General features: G+C 44.5%; 1 long non-coding RNA gene across 2 annotated transcripts; it reads left to right on the top strand.

Annotated features, from left to right (window-relative positions):
- The first annotated feature begins 6558 nt into the window (after positions 1 to 6558).
- Positions 6559 to 24235, top strand: LOC111756476 (uncharacterized). Of its 2 annotated transcripts, none has more exons than XR_010051097.1 (3): positions 6559 to 6686; positions 9465 to 9959; positions 10935 to 24235. It is a non-coding gene; the product is annotated as an uncharacterized LOC111756476 (long non-coding RNA). The 2 variants fall into 2 exon arrangements; XR_002790957.2 differs by having other exon boundaries at positions 6565 to 6686; positions 9159 to 9959.
- Positions 24236 to 24905: the final 670 nt, after the last annotated feature.

Below are 24905 nucleotides of genomic sequence, written 5' to 3'. Positions count from 1 at the left end.
CATTGGATTTGTCCATTTTTATTTTTATTTTGTAGTGCCAGGGAGGGACCTAGTGCCTCACATGTGCTAGGCAAGCACGCTTCCACTGAACTCACCTCTAGCCTTTGGAGCTTTTTAGAAGAAAAGCCAGGAACAGCAAGTACTGTGCTATAAAAGACTCTCAGCTGTGCACAATCTCAATGTGTGTGATAAACACTTGATTGGACGGTGATGTGTGCCCTGCACATGCAGAGGGCACAGGTGGACGAGAGAAATGTGTGATTCTTAGCCAGGACTATTGGGGCTCCATGCCTCAATCAGTACACCCTTCCTTTTCAATTTTCTAGGCTTCTAGTCCCCTACCAACACTTCCAGGGAGGCAGATTTGTTGTCAGGATTTGGAATCATAACACCGGAAGCCATAGGCACTATTTAATAAGTAAACCAAAAGCTAACATCCTGTGGACCCTCAGTATTTACGGAGGCACACAGCGCCTCACGCCAATCAATGTTTGATGAATGAATGCCTGCAGGCTTACACAGATGCACTGCTAAAGAAGGGTCACCCATGATTCCACCTCAGGAAATCGAGATCTCCGTGTCTTAATTCAGACCAAGCCAAATCTTCAGATACTTTACAAGCCACTGGGCTTGCGCGCTCTTGTCCTGCCTGGTCTCAGAGCACCATTTTCTCATTGTTAAGCGCTTCCCATGTTGCATCATAATTACCCCCTCTCCTGACAATGAAGTCTGGACTCCTGGAGGACCTCCGTTAACTCCCCCGCACGGTGAGGGTGTGTGCAGGGTGACTAAGTAGATGAAACAGGAGGGAGGCGGTGGAGCACCCAGAGCCAGAAATGCCAGGGATGTCTGCTTTGTTTTCATTTTTTTCTCCTAAATCTCATCACTGAAGGACATCAGAATGGGCACCATTTGGTCTGTTCCCATCTCCGTGTCTGCAAACGCATACATTATCTGGCTTTTAAAAAGAGGTAGCCGTTCAAAGGCTGGAATGAGATGCTTTGTTTGGACGCTTGGAGAGCTAATTATGGGATCAGAAAAATACCCTCACCTCCACAGGAGTTCTGATGCTTCCTACACGAGGTCGGCAGAGTTGACTGTCATTGTCACCGCCCTCCTACACTACAGAGACCCATGTAAGAGAAATGAGTTTCAAATGCCTGATCAGACTGCTTTGACCCCCGTGGAATTAATGTGCTGTAATGTATTCAAGGCAGTTGAAACCCAGGCCCCGCTTTGGTATTTGTTTTTCATTGTCATCAATGTGAGAAGCGCAAGTTCACATAAACAGGACACTGTGGATAGGGTGTGGTCCAGCCTCACGCAGGAACCACGCTGCTCATCTGGATCAACTCAACAGAGCACTAAGGCTTAAGACAAGGCCCTGGGAGCACTTACTGTAACCTGCATGTGGTGAGAAGGAAGACAGGTGTAGGGGTGTGTCTGTGTCTGTGTGTGTGTGAGTGTGCATATGTGTGTGTATACACAAGCAAGCCTCAGATATCTATAGGGGAAATATTTCAAAATCTGTCAGGTCCAGTGAATAATAAATAGAAAAGTGTTCTCAGACTGATGCACATGGGTGCGGCAAGGGGCCCCTGCGAGGGTCAGCTCTCTGCAGCTGTGACAAAGGGCCTGTAACAATCAACTTAAAGGAGGAAAGGTTTATACTGGCGCACAGATCAGAGATCATAGGCCCTTGCTCTGTCTTTCTGAGGCCTTCAGCAAGACAGGACAGCATGGTGGCAGTGTGGGATGGAGGGCAAATCTGCTCATTTCATGGCCAGGAAGCAAAAAGAAAAAGGAAAAGATTGAATTTCAATGTCCCCTTCAAGGGCACGAAGCCAAGGACCTAACTTTCTTTCACCTCCTGAAAATTCCACCACCTCCAATGCCACAAGTGGGGAACAGGGCCTTTAGCATATGGGTCTGTGGGCGAGATATTTACGTTCTTAATCATAGTAGTACCTGTAGTTGCAGCTAATGAGGAGGCTGAAGCAAGATGATTGCTTGAGTCCAAGAGTTTGAGCCAGCTTTGCCATTAGAGCAAGACCCCATCTCAGAAACACAGGAATAATAGAAGGCTGGGACCATGGCCCAGCGGTAGAATAGTTGCCTGGTATGCATAAGGGTTCAATTCCCAACAATTCAAAAAATTTTTAAATATATGAATAGATATACATGGTCCAAAACTCAAAACAAATGAGAAAACTGCACTTTCAAAATCTATGCATCGAAAAGTCATGCATCTCCTGTTTAGCAGTTTCTAGCAAGTCTCTCCAGAACCCCTTCATGCATATGTAAATCTGACTTCTTACTTTTCCCCGTGTAAAGCAAGATTATAAAGGAGGATTGCAGATGGCAGTTTCATTCCTCGTGCACTTACAACGTGCGCTAGGTGTTCATTTACTCCTCAGATCCCTGCTAAGAGGCAGCATTATAATCACCCACATGTGAAGGAGACAGAAACCAGGGTGAGCATGAGGTGAGTTACATCCCTAGGCTCTCAACCAACTGCCGTGGAGCCCTAACCTCTGCTTCCTTGCTCTCCTGAGAGGAAGTATGCAGAGCTCCTATTATCTCTAAGAAGTCCACCTGCCAGGAGTCCACACCCTGAAAACTTGAAGTATTGGATGGACTAGAAGAGAAGTCAAAGAGGACACTGGAACCTGAAAGACAAAAGCAACAAAGAGCATCCTGACCCCAGAGTGACTGTGAAGTCTGATGACCCAAGGATGCCTCAGAGTCTGTGAGAGAGACCGGCGCTGACCCTGAGGCATGGCCAGGGTGTGGTAGAAATGCTCTGTACCTGGGAGGCCCTTCTGTCCATTCCAAGACGAAATTCAAGGTTTCCAACATGGCGCATGTGGCCCACTGCACCAAGCGATGACGGCGGAACTCTCCACACCCAGGACCCAGGGACAGTATCTACAGAACACAAGGTGTAATAATTCACTGGTCCATTGCCTCCATCTAACAGAATACTGGAAACTGGATAATTTACTTTAAAAAAAAAAGGTCCATTTCAGGTCACTGTCCTGGAACAGTTCTGGAAGTCCACAAGCAGACCTATTGCTGAGAGCCTCATGCTGCCTCAATGCAAGATGGAAAGCAGGAGGCCAAGTGGGGACATGCAGAAGAGAGGAAGGGACTGGTGCTTTATAACACCGCTCTCTCCTTCCCTAACCTACTCCTGTGGGAGGCAGAATCATTGCCTTGACATGGCCTCATCTCTTGCTAAGGCTTCTTCCCCCCTGACCCACACTGTTCCCACCAAGTCCCCTCCTGCCACTGTCACATTGAGGAGTTCAGCCTCCACGTGAGTCGTGCTGGGGAGGAACCGCTACAACCACTTAAAAACTTACTGACAACCAGGCTGAGGTGATAGCTTGGCACAGAAGTCTTGTCCAACATCCATGAGGCCCTGGATTTGAGCCCTAGAACTGCAAACAAATCAGAAACTTATTGATAGTTACCATGGCCAGGCCTGGATGGAATGATGGGGACAAAGGGTTTAACAGGATGTGTTTCTGCCCCAAGGAGTCCGTGACACAGAGAGCTCACCATCTGTGATGTGGTATTAATACCACGAAGAGCGCACACACTCATGGGGAAGGGAGGTTGGCCGAGGCGCCTACCAGTGTCCCCGCAGGAGACAACTAACACCCAAATGGTTCTTCTGCAAATAAGATGTGGGCAGGTTCAGGGGAGTACCTAGGGGTTGTGTGATAAGAATATGTCCCCAGTTCCTGGCACAGAGTTTCTAGTACCCTAGGATTTCCTGAGTGATGGGAAAATCATGCTACCCATAGCGAGACCCTTTGGAGCACATCTGAGTTTATGCTAAGGGGGCATATGGGTAGGTCCTGCGTAGCAAAACTCTATATCAAAAAAAGAAAAAAAAAAAAAGCAGGGAGAGCTAGAAAGTGGGTCAGGGTGGGAAACTTCCAGCTCTCTCAAAGGAAAAATGTTCCTGTGCCAGTCAACAGTTTGAGGATGTGATTGAACAAGCCGGGCATCATGCTTGCTACAGCTGCAGATACGCAAAGACAGCACCACAGACACCTCTGTGGCAAGCCTGAGTCACGAGTAGTTTGTAAATAAATCATTATCTACCACGTCTGAGTAATCTGCACGGCACACCCGTGACCCCATTTTAACCACACTAGCCCTGAGGTAAGCAGAGAAGAGATGCCGATGATAAAGAGGGCTTCTCTACCAGGTGATAGGGAGGGGTAAGAAGCACGTGAGTTCCTATTGGTTTGGCGATGTGACCATCAAAGCAGAACTGCAATTTGATTGGCTCTGGGATCCACTCCTGGGACTGGTGGATCGCACTGCCAGGGGGGTGTGCGTGGGCTGTGGACCAGTGGCCTTGGGGTCTGTGCCTCGCCCTTGGACCCTTCCACTCCGGTGCTCTTCCCCACTGCCATGAACGAAGTAGGTTTGCTCCACTACCCTCTTCCACTACAATGCCTCTGCTTTGGACGGAAGCCAGGAGCAAATCGTGTCTCTCCTCTTTAAATTGTGGGTGGTGGGTATCAGGTCACAGTGATGAGAAATCTAACATAGAAAAGACACAGGCATTCTGAACATATTGAGCCCTGTAGATCGAAGCACGTGAGCCCCACAGAAGAAGCCAGGCCCAGCAGAGTGGGCCAGCAGCAGCCCCTGACAGAGAAAGGGAAGAAACAAGCTCCAGGACCCCAAGGGTGGGGTGCATAGAGGGTGGGGAGGAGAACTGCAGACCTCAGAAGAGGGGTCAAAGAAAGTGCATTACAAAAGCGACTTACCACCCAGACACTGAGCTCTGCACTCCTGTGCTCCCCATCAAAAACTCAAGACGCTCTGAAATTACCCTGTGACAGGAGACAGACAGACAGAGATAGGCACTATTGCAATCACGTGGTGCCAGCCAAGGTCCCTCACCAGAGCCTGTCCAGTGCTGCTTGATCACCAGACTTCAAAAGTGGGAGCAAACAAGACTCTTCTTTACTACAAAGGGAAAGAAAAAGGAAGGTAAGCCAAGGCAAGGCCTCCGTGAGGGGAAAGGTCATTGCTACACAAGCGATGGAAACCACCAAGCGGAGCTGCCTAGGGGAGCCAGGGTGTTTCCGGGCGTGTGGATTCACAAAGGACTTCAGGTGCCTTCTCTGGGGAGATTCGCGAGGTCCATTCCGCAAGGGTGGGAGCAGACAAGAGGGCATGGATCGCATAGAGGCTGTGCACAAGGAAAGGACCCAGAGAGACGAGCGGCCACAAGCCCAGTCTTCAACAGTCGAGACCCAGAAGTGGATGGAGCACATAAGAACCAGAAGAAGATTAAGAAATAAAATAGACAGGGCTGGGCTGTAGCTCAGAGGTAAGGCGTGTGCTCAGAATGGGAAAAGCTCCAGGACCCTAAAAGGAAAAAGAAAAAAGAAATTGCACCAGTTTCTAGTAATCTCATTTTGTATTTGAATTTTTTTCCAGTCCTTGAGGAACAGAGCTGAAACAAGGCTGCATCTATCTAAAGAGAAACGATAGTACTAATAGTTACCTAAAATCTAGTCAAGGTGGCCCCAAAATATTAATTCTGCTCCACTGATATCTATTATTTGCAAGATTCTGGGTTACAAAACACTTTAAGATTTCTTAGACAAGACAGGAGTACACCATACAAGGAAGAGATCAACAAATTGGATTTCATTAAAATTTAATGTCTCCATGTAATGAAAGATATTTGACAAACTGATGTCCACAGCAAAAGGAGCCACAGACTTGGTGAATATATTGGCAGCACACGTAACTGATTGAAAATGAGTTATCAAATATATCAAAATTCCTGCAAATCATTGTTTTGAGAATAAACAATAGAGACAAGCTAAATCTTCACCAGTAGTTAAATGTGAAAGTTGTAACAGATTGCTTAAAAAAATACTCAAAAAATGTAGTTTTAAAATAAATGTGCAATATCTCCAAGTGCTCAGCAGGATAAATCTCTATTGGCATAAAATACTAAACCTGAGGCTGGGGGTGTGGCTCGGAGCACATGATTAGCAAGTACGAGGCTTTGGGTTCAATCCCCAGCACCAAAAAAATAAAATGAAAGAAAGAAAGCAAAAACCTACCAAATGTTCATTATACACACATACATATGAGAAAATATATAAGAATGCTGAAAGATGTTCAGCAGTATCAGAATAATAGTCCTCTGCAGAGAGGGTGAAGAGTGGGATAGAAGAGGAGCTTCCACGGTGCCATGGAAACCATGCAGCACATGTATCTGAATACCTGCATTTGTGAAATCTGGATGGCATGTGATCATTGTCATCTCTGAACTTTTGTGTTTGGAATATCTCAGAGGGAGACTCTTCTGGGCTTCTGTAACAAAGTACTACCTTTTGGATCTGGAATGCCCCCGTAGGTCCCGGTGTTAGAGACTTGGTCCCTAGCTTGGCACAGTTGGGAGATGATGGAACCTTTAAGAGGCAGGGCCTAGAGGGAGGAAGTGAGGTCATTGGGGGTGTGGTCTTGAAGGGCATGGTGGGACATAGGCTTTCTTCTTCCTCTTTTTCACTTCCTTTATGTGATATTTTGCTCCACCACACGTTCCTTGCCATGAGGGAGTCAAAGCAATGGGGCCGATCAATCATAGACTGAAACATCTATACCTGCGAGCCAAAATGAACCTTTCCACTTTAGGGGTGAGTATCTGAGGCATTGGTTACAGCAAAAGAAACCTGACTAACGCAGGAAGTGACCATCACTCCCTTTCTGAGCCATGCTGAACTACTTGCAGGTCCCTAAGTGGCTATTTAAACCTCCCCTCCCCTCCCCTCCTCTCCCCTCCCCTCTCCTCCCCTCCTCTCCCCTCCCCTTCCTTCCGCTGCCCTCCCTTCTCCTCCTGTTGCTTCTCACAGTAGGTTCTGCCAGCAGCCGCATCCTCTGGCAGCTTCTTAGAATCACAGATTCTCAGCACCCACCACCATAGCCTGCGTTGAATGTCCCAGATGAGTCCTGTGCATTAAAATCAAAACATGCCACACAAAAGTGACCCATCCCTCCTACCAGGTGCCTGGTGACCTAACTAGCTCTTCGCTTTCTTCCTGGATGTGGTTCTGGTATTGTCTGTTCTTGGATTGCTTCGACCCTCTCTCTAGGTCAGGGGGTATCTGTGTCTAACATCTGCTAACTTTTATCAAAGTGTTCAACATTGTCCTCAGCTGTGAAGCGGACTGTGAATTCCTTATGAGTCTCATTAACCTCTGGGGGGAAATCATCCTATTCCTGTGACACAAGTTCAGTAAATGTTTTATGAATGAATGCAAATCCACATTTTTGAGGCAGTGGTAAGGCCATCACCCACACTAAAAATATCCATCTAGGGAATAGAGTTCTGGATTTGGAGTACTTTAATAACATGGAATTAATTTCTTACCATCTTTCTAAGCTCTAAATTTAAAATAAACAAATTCACTTAAAGATTATGAGGTTTTTTAAAGTGCATACTTAAAACTGTGTAGCAAAGAGCTATCTGTTTTCCAGCACATTTTAGTAAATTGATATTTTAAAATGTCTCCATTGCAGGAACACCTAATCTTTTGAGTCATCTTGGCTTCTTTTAAAAACCTAATGGAAGACATAGAACTTCTCTCAAGACAAATACCCATAATTGGCAGATTATTTCAAAATTGTCAGCTCTGTTGTTTAAAACAATGGCCTTCTTTAAAGGAAATAAGAAAGTAATTAAATATAAGCCAGTTATGAGTGGCCATGGCCCAGGAACACAGGTCAAGTTACTCCAAATAATGTGCTCCATTGTGGAAGAGGATACATGAAATTTGTAGTCACAGAAAAAGAAAGTCATAAATTATTGCATTCACCAGTCACATCAGTAGGAGTTTCAGGCAGGCAGGCTACAGAAACGTGGAAAGATCTTCCATAGGTTTCAGATATTATCTTATAACATTCCTCACTTTACAATTGGTGGAGGCTATACATTTGCTAAGCTTAAAATCAATATTCCAGAAGTTTATCTAGTAGACACAAGGATGTCAAGTTCAAAAGTTAAGGTAAACAAATATTGACACTGACACCCACAATTTAAAGGAAGGGTTTACTTTTGCTCATGGTTCCAGAGGTTCCAGTCCGTGGTTCACCGGTTCCAAGGCATAAACATCACGGCAGAGGGACACAGCAAGGACAGCTGTTTACCTCGGGGCTGGAAGCAGAGACAGAGTGGAAGGGAGGAGAGGGGTGGGGACAGGAACACACTCTTCCAGATCTCTCTCTCTCTCTCTCTCTCTCTCTCTCTCACACACACACACACACACACACACACACACACACACCTGCCCTGTGAACCACCTGCTCCAAACAGCAACTACCTCCCACAGCACATTCAGCTATGAACTCATCAATGAACCGTCCACTCGTGTGTTCAGTGCCCCTACTATCCAGTCTTCCAACCTTCCTTTCTCTGAGCACGGGAGACTTCAGGGGACATTTTAGATCTGAATGTAACAAGTAGCTTCTGCATGCGGTGCAGACAACCGGAAGTTACTCTGGATTCGAAACTTTATGGTCAGAGCGGATCACAGAGGTGGGATTTTTCTCTCTTTAAATATGTGAAAAGAATCTTGGTTAGAAAAACAGCAGAAATATTTCATTTTATTTACAAGCAACATCCAACTACCACACAGCTTTAAACATAATAGTCAACAGATGCCAATGAACTAGGGTCACAAGACTACAGAGCCGGGATATAGCTCAGCAGTGCAGCATCTGCCTGACAAATGTGAGGTCCTGAGTTTGATTCCTGGTACAAAAAAATAAGACTGGCTTTATTGTCATTCTAGAATCAGGCAACACTTTATTCTATAAAATAGAAAAAATGTTCCAATAAGCAGAGCAGAAGACATTGATTTTATAGCTGGAAAAGAATGAAGAACATGTACAGAAACAAAGTCAGGAAGAGGATTGGTTGCTTAAGTTACTTTTTTTGTAAGACGGAGATGGGAGACAGAATAAAAGAAAACAACTGATGGATTCCCAGCAGGTTGTATCAGGTTAGCTTTTCTGTATGGGGATTCAGGCAAACAACTTCCTGATCATGCCACTTGAAACCAGTCTGTTTGGATAATTTGGTTAGTATTGCTCTAATCCTTATTTCTCAGAAGTTCAACTAAACAGCTCAGCTTCAGCTTGGAGAGAGGTGGAACTGTAGCAAGAGTGGCTCCGAAGTGACTGGCAGCCTGGCATGAAGGTGCACTGCAGGAGTTTAAGCCAAAAGAACAGCCTCCTACGGCTTCAAGAGAAGAGGCGCCACCTGCGTTAGGGTCTGGTGATACTGGAAGGCTGGGTCCTGAGGTCAAACCTCCCCCGTTGGTTTGCCTTTTCCAAGGTCCATTCAGCAAGGGGCTCGCTCCCTTTAGTAGAAGCATCAGCTCTGCACGGTAATAAGTTTCTCCTTCCCTCCACAGACACTGGACTGCAGGTCACTTTGGTATGATGACGAGACCATCATGAGTCCTTGCACCATTTTTAACTTGGCCCAGTTCTTACTGTGTGTGCAGCTAGTGTCTTAGCAAACTGCCTGAAGGAGAAAGGGAGGCAACCGGAACTGTCCCCTCAGCTCAGCCCCACAGCCCACCCCAGCACGAGCCCTGACAGGTGCCACAGCCACCACCGGTGGGTAAGCGTGGATTCACACTGAGTCATGGGCCACAGGCAGGACAGCAGGCTGGGCTGTTTATTGCTCTGTTTGTGCAGAGCTCTGGGATCTTCTCGAACTGACCCCTGGAGGACAGAGGTAATCTCTGCTAGACTCTTGAGTGCTGAGGTCCAAGGGTGACTGAAAAAGTAACAAAAACCACAAACAGGACAGAACAATCGGAGAAGCTGCCTGGCCATCCCAGAACTGCCTTTGTTTTGGGGATTCCAGTCACTAGGAATCTAGAGATGAAAAGAGACTCTGGGTGAGTAACATTTTTACTTTGGATTTTTAATTTAAATATTGCATTGGGCTGAGGCTATTAGAGTATTTATTTGCCTAGTGTGGTGAGGCCCTGGGCCCCAGCACCTACATTTCACAATGATTCTCTTTAAATTAACCAGCCTCCAAGAATTGAAACCCATCAAAATAATAGTAAAAATTGAAGCCAGGTGTGGTGGTGCGCACCTGTAATCCCAGCACTTGAGAGGCTGAGGCAGGAGGATTGCTGAAATTTCAAGGCTAGCCTAGACTGTATGGCAAGACCCAGTCTCAAGAAACAAACAAAAAAAGTAAAAAATAAGATTCTGTTAGTGGAATTTGCTTTCACCATGGTTGCTTAACTAAATTAAATAACTAGCAGGAGAATCTATTCGTCCCCTCGTGAGATGGCTGATTTTGTCTCTTTTGCATGATTCTTTTTCTCTATATAAGGTATGACTGGAAAACACTGTGAGTGTTTACGCCTTTTAAATCTCACCATAGTAGAAGTCCGAGGTGGTTGTGGAAGTCCTCCTCCATCAGTGTCCTTAGCGGTGTGGTTCAGTCTTGTCAATGTCCTGAGTCAGCTTGGTATCTTTGCCTCTTGTGGTCATCGGCTTTGCAGTCAGACCCTGGGAAGAAGGCAGATGAGGACACAGTGTCGTGCCCCTCCGAGCTGCCTTTCTGTTGGATGCGCTCAGGGGGGCAGTCACCCTGTTGCCCACCACACCTCCCAGAGACACTTGAGAAAAAGGACTGCCAGAGCTGCTTCCAAAATTGGCAAGAACCATGGGATTAGAGCATTTGAAGCAACGTGAAATATTCTAAGGGTGGCTAATGAAAGCTTCTTGCCCTAGAATAAATTACTGTACAATTATGGTGGTGGTCTAACATGGCAGATGGCCAAAGCAGGGACACTCGCCACTTCCTGCTTCTTCTTCAGCCCTAATGGCAACTCTCCTCCTGTTTGCTCGCACAGAGAATTCCAGTCGGTGCCTCACACGTCATCAGTACCGCCCATGCCCCACCTCCCATCAGAGGTCATAGAACCCCCTGCCTCTCTGCATCTGGCCGAAGGAGACGGCCCAGCCGCCATGGGTTCTGTGCTCCTGTCCACGTCCTCAGTAAACCTGTTCGTTTTGTACTTTTTGCTTCTCTCTTGCACCAGAATACTCTAACAGTTAATGGCACTGTATCTTCTGTGGGATAAAGTGTTTTAAGCACTCGCCATCTGTTTCCATCCCCGTGCACATGAGTCCCGAGTGTGTAGTAACTGAAGAATGCACGGCGGAGCCTTCAGAGAGCTTAGCAACCAACTCGGGGAGGTTCTCAAAGAAAACCCACTTTAATACCTGTACGCGATTTGTTTCTAGAAAGATAAAGTTGGAAAATGATTGCCAAAAACGTCATTCATGGGAGGAGGTAGCCCCATAATGGTGGCTCAATAGTTTCCTTGTTGATCCTGAAGCGATCTGCACATGTGTGGTTTCCGGGCCAGCAGGGAGGACGGCGGACTGGGACCCAGAGGACTGGCCTCTTGTTCCAGGCTGGCATCTGATGGACACTTGGGTGTTGGTCAAAGGACTCCACTTCCCTGGGACTTGGTTTCCTCTCCTAGAGAGCAAGGGACTTACAGGCGATGGCCAGGGGCTTCACTTAGCTTCGTTATGTGCCAGCACTCAAATCGCACTTTCTGGTTATTAATTTTGGAAAGGTCCATGACCGTGCAAGCTCAGTCCTGAAGAAAGCACTTCCTAGTCTTGTGCTTTTAGCCACCACTGGGCCTTAATTAAAGTAGCTGTTAAAACCAATGACAAGAACAGCTCTTCCTTGCCCCAGGCCCAAGGACAAATGACTGTTTGCAAAGCTGCAAAGGCCCTAATTAGAGAGAGAGTTCGCACTTGGGTGTGATGCAGACCAGATTGTTTACAGCGGAGAATGTCAGGGAGGCTGGATTGCAGTGTAGACACCACCAGAGACAGCAGAGGACTCAACATCTCAGGCAAAACTGGCAGGCTTGGGGCTGGGTAATCAGAAAAACAAGCGGGGTTATTTTCCTTGGAGGGACTCAGTTTCATTAACAAGTTCATCTGGAGAGCTAAAGAGCTCCCTGGATCAGGTACAGCTCCTGGGGTACAGCTCCGCGGTAGGGTGCTTGCCTAGGATCTGTGAGGCCCTGGGTTCCATCCCCAGCAGCAAGAGTAACCCACAGGAACAGAGGTGTCAGGACCCACAGGAGTCAGGACTGGCAGGGCCTCACATCAGGAGAGCTAATTAGGCAGGAACTGCCCCCCCCCCAAGGTTTCCCCTTTGAAGTGGGGGAGGGGAAGAATAAAATGCAAAAATCCAGCCTAGAGGAACAGCAGGCTGGTGAGACTTTGCTTTCTAATCCTTTCCTCTTATTACCATTAGAAAGCCAGACCAGTCAAAGCAAACATAAAATGTACCTTACTGGAGAGGACAAGGGAGAAAGGCATGATTTAAAGTCTTCCTCTTGGGACTGGGATATGTCGCTGTTCGGAAAGTAAATGTGAAGGATGGTAAGCGCTCAGCAAAGATCACAAAGGGACTGGTGGGGCGGGAAGGAAGTGAGCCACAGCAAAGGCCCAGTCACACACTGTGGGTCACCAGGATTAGGTTTGTGCTCTTTTTTCTGTGGTTCTGAGGAAAACAGCAACCACCGGAGCCACTTTAAGAACAACAAACGAAATTCTCCCGTCTGGTCTCATAATCACGAGTCCTTTCAAACCTCAGATGGGATTTCTCCAGTTAATCACTAGCCCTGCCTTCAGTTGACTTTGAGTCACTTTCCGGAAAACCGAGAGCATCCACAAATTTTCAGAACTGAGAATATTTGAAAGGACCAGGCCAATGTCCTTTGGTTCAGGTCTGGAGAGGGCTGGGAAGCTTGGAAGAGGAGCAGTACCTTTTTATGCATCAGTCCATGGTCCTCTGTTGAAGAGGAGAGAAATTTGGACACGGGAGCCCCGGCCTGCTCATGTAAAAATATCTGTTGCTATGTGCAAAAGTCTCATTGGGTGGATGGCGTGGCAATCATTTAAAAATGAACTACACATAGTAGAAAAAAAGGCTAAGACAAAATAGATTTACATGTCACAGAGTTCGGATTCTCCTTTATTGGATTCTCTCTGCAGAAAGGGGCCCCCAGACCCCAGAGCTATCAACTCCCCATCCCTCAGATGCCTCTGGACCCTGATGATAAATCCCTGGGAGGCCTCAGATCAGGAAAGGGACACATCGGTGGGGTGGGACAGTAGTGCTCCTGAGCTTCTAGGAAATTCTGCCTGCAGCGGTGGGGTGAGCTGAGCATCTGATAATGGAAACGGAGAGGACACTGCAGAATTCTACACCCCAGAGCTAGTGCAGCACGTGTCGGAACCCAGCTCTGGAAGGAGGCAGGCAAGATGAGAGGCCCCTGCAGCCTAGGGTTCCACGTTGCTCCCTGAGTACAAGCGAATGTGGAAATTATCCCCCTGACAAGGAAGATGGTTCCTGGAGAGGACATGAGCTCAGAGGTGTCTCCAGGGAAGGCACAGTGGGTGATGGTCCTGGGGCCTGGAAGGGAACATTTCCTGGAGGGAAGCAGATTAGGCTTTTCCTAGGTCACCAAGAGAAGAAAGAAGCCAAGTTACGGGTTCTGAAAGCAAAGACATGGGTCAAAGGAGCCCACTGGGCTGCTAAAAGGACAGAGAAAGGAATAGACAGCAGCCAGCCAGCCCACTATACCTGAGCTCTGTTCGACCTACACATTTACCCAGTGGATTCTGAAAGAGCCAATGGAATTCCCGGCCTTGCGAGCGCTGCTGCGAGGGCAGGTGGCTTGTTGCTGTAGTGAGAGCCTGGGTACTGCCAGGAGGCAGATGTGAGATTCTGTTTTGAACCTTGGTCTTGATGCTCTGTAATCTCAGCCAAGTTACTCTTTTTTTAAAAAGAGGATAAAATAGAATAAAATCAATCAAAACAAACCAGTGTAAGAGATAAAGGACTTCAAAACATTATGAAATCAACATTAGTTAATATAATGCCTTTGGATGTCTTCAAAAATAGCTGCAGATAACTTTGGACACAGTAAAAATCAAACAGAACAGAATAGAATAGAATCAATAAAAACAAAACAATGAATGCAATAAAGGACTTCAAAACAATCCTATAGGAAATCCATAATATAGCTTGCTATCTTTGAAACAGCTGCTCCTGCCATCAGATTTAACATAATCAAGCCAAACAAAAGAGAATAAAACCTAACCCAATAAAACAATGGAAATGATACAGGACTACCAAAATAAGACCATAGGGAATCAACAATGGCTGTAACCCTCAGAAGGGGATCCCCCTAGATGCCACACTGCGTACTGCTATCCTCTGAACATATGATCAGCCCACTGGCCCTAGACCTGTAATGTTAGTGAAACCTCAAAGCACCACAGGCATCCAACTGCATTTCACCTCCGTAGCTACCATCACAGCCTGTGTTTCTCCCGATAAGCCAGTCACTTATGCATGGTGGGGTGATATTGGTGATACTTCATGTATTGCCAGTCCGTGTGCCAGAAGGGGCTGGGGTCTGGCTGTTTCCAGTTTGGTGGCAGCCCACACATGGTGCTGGTTCCCAGACTGGGCTTGTTTGCTGGTGTGCCTTTGCTCTCTCTCCTCAGCCAAAGTACTCTCCAAAGCTTGGTGTCCTCAGTGCCACTATGGAGCGATGGCCCTTCCTTTGTGGCTGTGTAGGGTGCTTTACGGGAGGCATCGTGTATGGAAAAGCTGTGACAGCCTTTTCTGGGGTGCTTTTTGAATTTTTGTTTGTTTGTTGGACATGGAGCCTAGGGCCTCACACATGCCAGTCCTAGTTCTCTACTCTTGATGCCACTTGGCCTGGTGGATAACACAGGAGACAGAGCCCTGCTGGAGGCATTCAGGACAATACTGAGGTCTTGACTAAGAAACACTCGCTACTGGGAAGTCGGACCACAGCAGCAAATTCAAGCTGTGTCTTACTGGCCGTACTGTGGAATTATTTAGCAGAGCTAATGGAGTGAAATGTCCTTGGAGTATTCCAGCTTCTCATCTCTATTTGATTGATATTAGAATATGATCTCAAGTTGATGGTAATGAAGAATCAAAGAATCACATCAACTTAATAGAGATAGTTTGGGTGGCTGGAGTCAAAACGACCACTTCTGCTGGTCTCTCAGTGACACTGAATATATGGATATAGGTTGAGCTGTGCATAACATTAGGTTGCAACCACCTGTCCCATACTTTTTTACTTTAAATGTATATTTAGCATAATAGTGGCCAATTGTGTCTCTCAGTAGCTGTGCCTAGGAGATACAGGCAACAATTTTTATGTTTACCCTCTCGGTATGATGAACAGCAAGGTGCGTGCATGTGTGCTGGGACTGGGATTTTTACCCACATATTGCTTCATCTAATAAGTTTTGCACACGTTTGGCTGAGCATCACAGCAGGTAAAATACACCCACATCACTCTTCTGTTCTGTAAGCACCATAAATGGAATGTGAGTGTGACTCCTGGGGAAAGGAAAAACCCATCTGTGCATTCACCCACTCAGCGAGGAGTGCCAAGGTATACACAGGAGATCCAAGCAGCAACAGGTGAGTTTTACCCTTGAAACACTCATTGCCAAATTTCATCTACGACTTTTTTTTTTTTACAAAGCTAGCTTAAGATTTTTCTCATAGAAGTAGCTCAGTTTAGAACAATGGCACAGGAAAAACCAGATTTGCAAGTTTTGGAGGTCAAAAGTGAATCATCAGATCATTCATGCATGGATGAGAAAGATGATGATGACTTTGACATTGACCACGTGAGCCAGAGTTCTTATGGCAGTGAAATGGAGCAAGAATCGACTGATACAGATGCAGGGAATGAAGACCTCCTCGATTCAGATGTCGAGGAAAACAACAGCGTGAGTACGTATTTGACAAGTAGAAATGGTACAAAACGGTCATGCAACCAAATGGGAAAGTCCAATGTTAGTACTAGGTCCGAAAATATAATGGGGATTTTGGCAGGATGAAATTGTATTGGACAGAATGCCAGCACTACCACTCAGTGTTGGAGATTGTAGCAGATGAAATGCTGCAAAGTGTTGTGAAATACACAAACACTGAAATACAAGTAAGACGTGCTTTATGCACCAATAGCCATATAAAAATGTATTAACCATGACACTCACCAGCTGAAGTGAAAGCATTTAGAGGTTGACAGTGCTTCCAGAAGTTTCCATTGGGAATCACAGGACCGTGAAGGACTTATGGAAAAGTGATAGGTGTGGGCTTCAGGTTTCCAGAATAACAAAGACGCTGAGGACATTTGTTTCCTTCAACATTGCCTGAGGTTTGGTAACGAATCACATACCAAGAAAGAAAAAGAGCTGACAATCTGGTTGCTATCCGCTCCTGGTTTGAGGGATTTGTGGATGAGTGGTAAGCAATTTACACACCCTCCAAATACATGATTACTGATGGACATCTTGCAGGATTTTGTGGTCACTATAGCTTCAGGCAATATATTCCCAAAAAAGTTTCAAAACATGGCCCCCAAAATGTATTCCTTTATAGTTGAAAAGACTCATTATATTTCCCTTTGTAAATTTATCCTAGAACTCAGCAACCAGGTACTTATTAATATAGTAATAAACCAAATGAACCCATGAACAGGATTCTTGTTCTTGTCTCCTAAACTAATCAGAATTTGATATTAAACAATTGGTTTACAAGTTTCCAACTGATGTTACATTTTCTAGTGGGGCACAAGTTGACCAGTGTAGGAACTGTACAGAAAAACAAAGCAGACATTCCAAATGAATGTTGCAATTTCAGAACAGAGAGTTGTAGTACAATCTTTGGACTTCAGATACATAACATTGCCTTTGTATATAGCAAAGAAAAACAACTGGTAGTGATGTCAACATTGCACCATAATGGAAACATTGATAGGGAAACTTCAAAGAAGTGGAAGCCTGAGATGGAAACTTTCTAAAAAATATCAAAGGCAGAGGAGATGTTGACTAGTTATATGGCAATTATGACGTCACATGAAATACAATGAATTGTCAGTGGTAATGTTTTGCTCAACCCTAAACATGTGTGGCAAAAATAGTTCAATAGTTCACTAAGAAAATACCAAGTGTGATGGGGCAGCAAGATGGCAGGTAGATAAATAGCAAGGTAAAGAACCTCTCTGAGAGAAACAGCTCAGATGCTAGAATTTAATAGCAAGGAGAAGACCAGATGAAAGGAAAGGGATTCTCACAACCCAGGAAGAAACTAAGGAAAAAGACAAGAAAAACGTGGATGGAAGGCTGGAATGAGATGAGCTTTCACTGTAGTCGGTCAGACTCGAGATCATGGCGCTCTCACCAGAGCTGGTCTGACTTGTGGTCATGCTGAAGGGAGGGGTTGGTGAACCCAAGGACCTTGGTGAGAGGATGTGTTGCAATGGACAACCGAGCAAGCATGGAGATCTGCACTGACCCTCGGTGAGTGCTGGAATTTGGTCCTCCCCTGGGTGGGGGAGACCGGCTGGGCAACTTCTTGGAATCCGGAAGGATAGACCTGAACTCAGAACTGTAGTAACTTCAGTTGGCCGCTCCTGGTGAGGAACAGATTGGTGAAAATGGCTTGGACTGGGTCTCGCTCCTGAGTGGGACCTAATAGCCAGGGACGAACTTGCCCCTGAAGTTGTCCTGAACCAGTTCCGTCCAGCAGCACACATTAATATGGTGAAGACCCCCAGAAATGTGGAAAGACCCCCAGAGGTTGACTAGCTCAGAGGGAAGGAACCAACCTGCACTGCTCCTGCTCGTACCTCAGTGATCAACAACAAACTGGAGAGGGCAGCAATCCCTAGCCAGCACGCTTCAGAGTAACTGTAACCCATACAGAAAGGGCCTGGGACCTCCACTATATACCTGTCTGTAAAAAACTAGAAACATAACAAGAGAAAGAAACAAGAAAAAGTGTCCAGCTGCCAACTCAGGGAATATGGGTCCAGGAGTATTGTAAACCCAAAAATTCAGGTTCAGTCATCCAAGTATTGTAATCTTCTTTCTAGTTTTCCTTTTAATCCAAAAAGTTATATTTGTAATCCCATTGAGACATTATTGGAATTCCAGCCCGTCAGTTCCAATCTACCACCACCAACCCAACCCACAGCGAGAGTAAAAACACCAAGACATATTCCAAGTTAAGGGCACCCAAGGGGACCCAAGTCCATTTCCGGTGAGGACATGTGGACAAAGGCCACAATCCTAGGCCTCTCCCTGCATTTATTATTTTGTGAGGAAAAGGGGGGCGTCACTAGGGATGAGTGATAGTCAGGATGTCGGGGATTGCTGAGTAACTTGGGCTGGCTGGCTAGGTGTAAGAATGGCATCCCTGTAATTTGCAGAGATAAAGACATGCAGAAGATCAATTTACACAACCTGATTAAGGTAGCAGGGGAAATGTTTTGGGGTGCTGTTGCTTCGGTTTTTGATATGCAAACTCTTGTGCCCTGGGGAGTCATAACCTCTTATCTTGAGGCTCCTTCCCAGTTGACATCCCCAGAGTCTGATCTGCATCTTGCCAGCTCAATCTTTTAATGTGGAGAGTATTATTGAGGAAGGGCTGTCTGATGGCCAGACTTTGCATATTAACACCTCAGCTAGCCTTATTTGCAATGCTTAGAGCCAATTGAGGAGAGAAGGAAATACGCTAGCCAACGTTTCACATATCAGTATAAGGAAATGAGTTCTCAAGTAATCAAAGTCACAGCATTTGTTTTGGATTCAAAGGGAGTCACCAGAGTTGTCTCACATCAGTGATACTGCACATTAGCACCTGGGCTAGCCTTGTTTGCCATGCTCAGAGTTAATTGAAGTTTGCCATGCTCAGAGTTAATTGAAGAGAAGGAAATACCCTGCCACTTTTTTACGTATCAGTATAAGGAAATGAGTCTCCAAATATTCAAAGTTACAGTAATTGTTTTGGATTTAAAGGGAGACACTGGAGTTGTCTCCTACACAGGAGACGTAAACACAGAAGAGATCAAGAGGAGCAAACATGCAATATCATGGTTTATGTCTGTGGCCCCCAGGCCTCATGAGTTTGCATTGTGCATTTGTGATTGGTTCATTGTCTAGTGCTTGGATTGATAGTGTCAGTGCTCCACCCACATAGGGGTGGAGCCAGGATGTGATGTAATGGCAGGAAGAAGGTGTGTCTTGCTCTTTGCTGGTTCCTGCTTGCTGTTTGCAGCCACCATAAACTGCAGCCCAGCCATGCCCGCCTGCCTTGGAGCCAACTGAGTGTGGACTAAAACCACCAAAAACTGTAAGAAATAAACCTTTCCTTTCCCAAAATACCTTTGGCTTCAGGTATTTTGTCTCAGCAACAAGTAAAGAGTAACTAAGATAAAATTTGGTACTGGGAGTGGGGCTGTTTGCTGTGACTATACCTGGCCATGTTTTTCAAGAGGTTTTGGAAATGGCTTATGGCCAGAGTTTGGAAAGGTTCGGACATGTTGCCTGGATGCATAGAGCTGGAGCAGCTTAGGCTGTTCTGTAGAGGAGATTCTAGTCAGAGATCAGGAGACCAGAGGCTGATAGAAAGTCTGATGGTAAAGACCAGGTTTGGGAGGTTTCTTCTGGGAAGAAGGACTGCATTGGTTGTTGGACTCCCCATGATGTATGTTATGGGCTGGCAGAAAGTTTGTCTGCATTTTGCTGCTGCCCATAGACTTTGCCTGAGACTGAGACAAAGGGAAATGGACTGATTAATCTCAAAAAAGAAATTAAAAAGCAATCAAATATTGAGTCTGTGGCGTGGCTATTGTTGGGGGCTTTTAGCCAGCTTTATGTTGCAAATCAAGGGCAAAGAGCCCAGCAGGATAATTTATAATGCTGTGAGTTCGGCCAAAAAAAAAAAAAAAAATTCCAGGAAGGCTGTGGATTGTAAAGGCAGAGTTGAGATTTTGATTGTTGAGGGGAAACAGAAAGATAAAAAAGATGGCCCTGGGGCACCCCAGGAAATGGGTCCCCACCCTTTGCAGCCTCACTGCAAAGATGAAAAGAATTTGCTCAGAGGAGAAGGCTGCAGAGCACCATGCTCCAAAATGGCGACAGAGGCCACATGAGGTTCCAAAATGGCGGCAACATAGAGAAGCTTTTCCTCACAATCAGGTAAATAGAGCCCTGCAATCCAGGCAACTGACCCCTACAGCCAAGAGAGAGAAAAGCTTGGCTACTGCTTCAGCTGGCAGCAGACCTTGGCAGCATCCACAAGGTGCTGATTTTAAATGCAAGAAAAATGCATGAATTCTGAGGGTAAGACGGCGTCCACCTCAATTACAAAGGGCCTGGGAGGCCAAGCAGTATGCCCCTGAGAGGGCAATTTGTGAAGAAGTAAATGTGAAGCCAAAGGTGCAGTAGAGACCCCAGAAGTTTGGAAAAGCCAAGAACATGGATGATCCAAGAAAAGCTGCAAAAAGTGAGCAAAGAGGATTTAAGAGAAAAGCTGTGGGAGTTAAAATCGCCAGAGGTGCCACGGGGGTGGAATCACCCAAGCCTTTTGGAGCTTGCAACCAGATTGCTTCAGATGCTGAGCATGGAACTCCAGGACTTAATGTTTGTCCTACTGGATGTTAGACTTGCTTTGTTTCCAACGCTTTATATTTCCCTGTTTGTAACTTTTGGAATGGTAATGTTTATCTTTTGCCTTTAAATTTCAGAAATGTTTAACCTTGTTTCATTTGTACAGGGGGTTACAGTTAAGAGTTTACCATAGATCTTGGAGGAGACTTGGGACTTGGACTATTTGGCAATGCTGAAATTGTTAGGAGTTTGGCAACTCTTGGAGGTGGACTAAATGTCTTTTGTATAAAGGATGTACATGAGTCCTGGGGGCCAGGGGTGGAATGTCATGGTTTATGTCTGTGGCCCCCAGGCCTCATGAGTTTGCATTGTGCATTTGTGATTGGTTCATTGTCTAGTGCTTGGGTTGATGATGTCAGTGCTCCACCCACAAAGGGGTGGAGCCAGGATGTGATGTAATGGCAGGAAGAAATGTGTCTTGCTCTTTGCTGGTTCCTGCTTGCTGTTTGCAGCCACCATGAACTGCGGCCCAGCCATGTTCGCCTGCCTTGGAGCCAACTGAGCATGGACTAAAAGCTCCAAAAACTATAAGAAATAAACCTTTCCTTTCACAACTTTGGCTTCAGGTATTTCATCTCAACGAGTAAAAAGTAACTAAGATATGCAATATAGGACATGGCATCAGCTGACATAAAGAAATATCTTCATGACATTATAGAAAAACTCAAAACAAAAGTACTAATACAACTAAAACAAGATATAAGAAGATTAATAAATGAAATGCTAAACACCTCTCAGGAAGACACAGATGGAAGAATAGAGAAGCACAGAAAAAGGAGGGAAACCTCCGATGAAGAATATTTTAAAAATCTGGAATACACAAAACAGATTCAAAGAGATTACCAGGAAATTAAAAACTCCATTGAAAGCTGGCAGAAATGCTTGAAAGAAACTAAAGATAGACTATCAAAAGTTGAAAACAGGTTTGCAGTGTGTGATCGTGAAACAAAAGATCTCTTTAAAGTAACAAGGAAATAGGAAATAAAAATACAAAGGCTAGAAAACAACAAGAGGATCTATAACTTAAGAATAAAAAATGTGAGAGAAGAAGCAGGAGTAAACACAAGGGAAATACAAAGGCTATTCACAGAAATAATTAAGGAAAACTTCCCAAGCATGGGAAAAGGAAATGATATTCAGATATATGAAGCATACAGAACTCCAGCCAGCTACAACCAAAACAGAGCTACACCCAGGCATGTAATAATCAAGATGCCAGAAATTCAATACAAGAACAGAATATTAAAAGCTGTCAGAGAAAAGAAACAGATTGCCTATAAAGAAAATCCATCAGAATCATGGCAGACTTCTCGACACAAATAATCAAATCAAGAAGAGCTTGGAGCTACATATTCCAAGCCCTGGAAGAAAATAAGCTCCAAACCAGATTGATGTATCCTGCAAAACTATCTCTCAAAAATTAATAGAGAAACAAGATGCTTCCATGACAAAGAGGAACTGGGGGAATTCATGACCACTAATCCAACTCTACAAAAAATACTGAAGGACATTCTAGAGAGAGAGAGAGATAAAAAAAAAAAACACCAGGATTTCAGGAACAGTGGCAGAGGGCGCTCACTGAATGGGGCAGACAGTAGAATGAAGGGGAAAAGTAGACCACCAATGACAGAAAAATAGCATGGCAGAGACGAGGCAGAGAAGGTTGGCTATAATCTCTAACATAGATGGCCTTGATACACTAACAAAAAGAAACACAGGCAGAGTAGATCAGGAGATAGGGTCCATTGAGATGCTCTGCATAGGAAATAGAATCAACCTGAAAGAGGGTTTATGAACTGGAAGTCAAAGATGAGAAAATAATGCCCTATGTGACAGAGAACCAGAGAGAAATAGGAACAGCTTACCCAGCAGCTGCAGATAGATTGGAAAGTCATGACACTTTTGTGCAGTGGAGAACTACTCAGCTGTAAGGAAGGAAAACCTTGAGGCTTTAGTAGGTAAAGGAATACGGCCCAATATCAAGCTCAGGGGTAAAAAGTTTCAGAACCACTTAGGTAAATAGTGGGTTGCCTCCCTAATCTAAAAGCTACAGGGGTTAATGGGATCCAAAATGTACAATGCACCCTGTGAAAGTGAAAGGGGAGGAACTGTCTAAAAGAGGAAGGCAAAGGACATTGTTAATAGTGTATCATGATTTAAAAACCACATTGTTCTCATTGCTCTGTTTAGTTTGGTTATATTCTGTTCCAGTCGGTCTACTTGTACTCAACTTGAGGGCACAGAAAGCTATTCCAAAAATAGCAGGATATACTACAGTAATCATCCTTGATTTCTTATTAACTTAACCTGAAGCCCTGTATTACTTACACTGTCTTATTATGACTGATCTTATTTGAATCTGGTTTGTTAGATCACTGTCTGGTCTTGACTGAATTTATCTGAATCTGTTACATTTGATAGTATCCAGTCTGAGAGTATAGGCAACTACTCTGAAGATGGTAAGATTCACTAGGATACCCATTCTGATTTGACTATTACCTGCTTTTGAAGTCCTACAATGTGTCCAATGTTTTGTTTTTATGGATATTGTTCTGTTCTGTACTGCTATGTTCAATTTAACTATGCCTGATGATATAGACAATTCTATTAAAGATAACAAGAGACATCATAGTAACCATTATAGATCACCTATTGTATTGTGGTTTTAATCATGTGCTGTGTCCATCCTTTTGTTTTGAATGATTCTGTTTTGTGTCCTTTCTCATTTGGTTTTGTTCTTTTCAAAATAAAATTTAAAAAAATAAAATAGCACTAAAAATAACAAGTGCAAAATATCACAGATTTTCTTAGAAGATTGGGATTGGAACTCATATGAGACCATTTACAGCAGAGGAAAAACAAAAGGTTTCTGCCCAGGGGACTATAGAAAAATACTGTGGTGCACACTGGAAAACAGACAGGTGAACAGGCAGGCACAGCATCACAAGGTCCTACAATGACAACAGGAAAACATAAATGACGTAACTGTGCTCTGCAGGAAAGGACAGGAAAACAAACACATGTGCTCTCCGTGTTAGCGATGCTTGTGTGTGGGACTGCCTCGGCTGTGACTGTCGAAGTGAAGATTATTTCTGTGGTGGACTTTTGTTTGTATTTACATTGGAGTTCACATAAGATTTTTTTTTCCAATGTTATCTTTTAGGTTTTGTAAGCAAGTACACAGCTTTATGTGAAAATGTTATTATTTATTCTGAATGCACAGTATATATGATGAATTTAATACTTTATTTGATTGATATGTTATGTTCCTGTTAACTACACATTGTATAAGATGATAAGACCCTCCTGACAAAATAGCAATTCCTGCCAGCAAGATGGCAAGTATGTCCTACAAAAAGGCCAAGAAAGCAAAAGATGTGAGCAGTCAGTGGAAGCCATGCATGTGTCAGGAATGTCCTGTTGTCATGTGTGAGTCTGATTGATTTTTGCAGAGTGCTATCAGGGGGGTAGTTCATATAGGAATTTATTTGTGTTGTTATTTCTTTAGATTTTGTGCCCAAAAAAAGTTAATGTTGAAAAGTTTGATACTGTTGTATAATCATTCAATAAATATTAAAAATTCAATACCTTGTTTTTCCCACTAAGTACTCATTGGTTAATGTAATAAAATTCAAAATCAATAGTTCATTAATAGAAATATTCTGAAAAATAAACATGGGTCTCATACACTCACAACTTTGCCTTTATGACAATATTGTTGTTATGCTTTGTGAGCAACTTTGAAAATCCAAAATCTGAACGTGGCAAACCCAAAACACGGCACCACCAATAGGAAATTCCACACCACAATTTCCGGTACCACAATAAAAAAATAAAAAAATTTAAAAAATTTTAAAAAAACAGAAAGAAAGAAAAAGAAAAGAAAATTCCATATCACTACACTTTATTCCATGTTAAAAAATGGTTAAAAAAAATATTGCATAAAATGACCAGGCTAAAGGTACAAAGTTAATATAAAAATTTTGAGCGAGTTTTGTGTTTAGACTTGGGTCTCCTTCCAAACATATCACATTTATGCAAGTATTTCAACTCCCGCCCCCAATACCCAAGATCCAAACCACTTCTGATTCCAAGCATCTTGGACGAGGGACCCTAAGCAGAGACTATCAGTGGCTAAGAACCCGCTGTTCACATATCTCAGTGCCCCTCACCCGAGCCTGTGGGAAGGGGAGTGAGGGGGTGGGGATGACAGCCATTCCCTTTGCATAGGTGAGAAAAAGAAGCCTTGCAACAGGAATGCGACTCACACA

Source organism: Cavia porcellus, unplaced genomic scaffold, assembly GCF_034190915.1.
Source record: "Cavia porcellus strain 051 isolate PalLab524CR breed Dunkin Hartley unplaced genomic scaffold, mCavPor4.1 scaffold_13, whole genome shotgun sequence".
Taxonomy (NCBI): Eukaryota; Metazoa; Chordata; class Mammalia; order Rodentia; family Caviidae; genus Cavia; species Cavia porcellus.
Note: the sequence above shows the minus strand (reverse complement) of the source record. Positions and strands in the feature narration are given on the sequence as shown.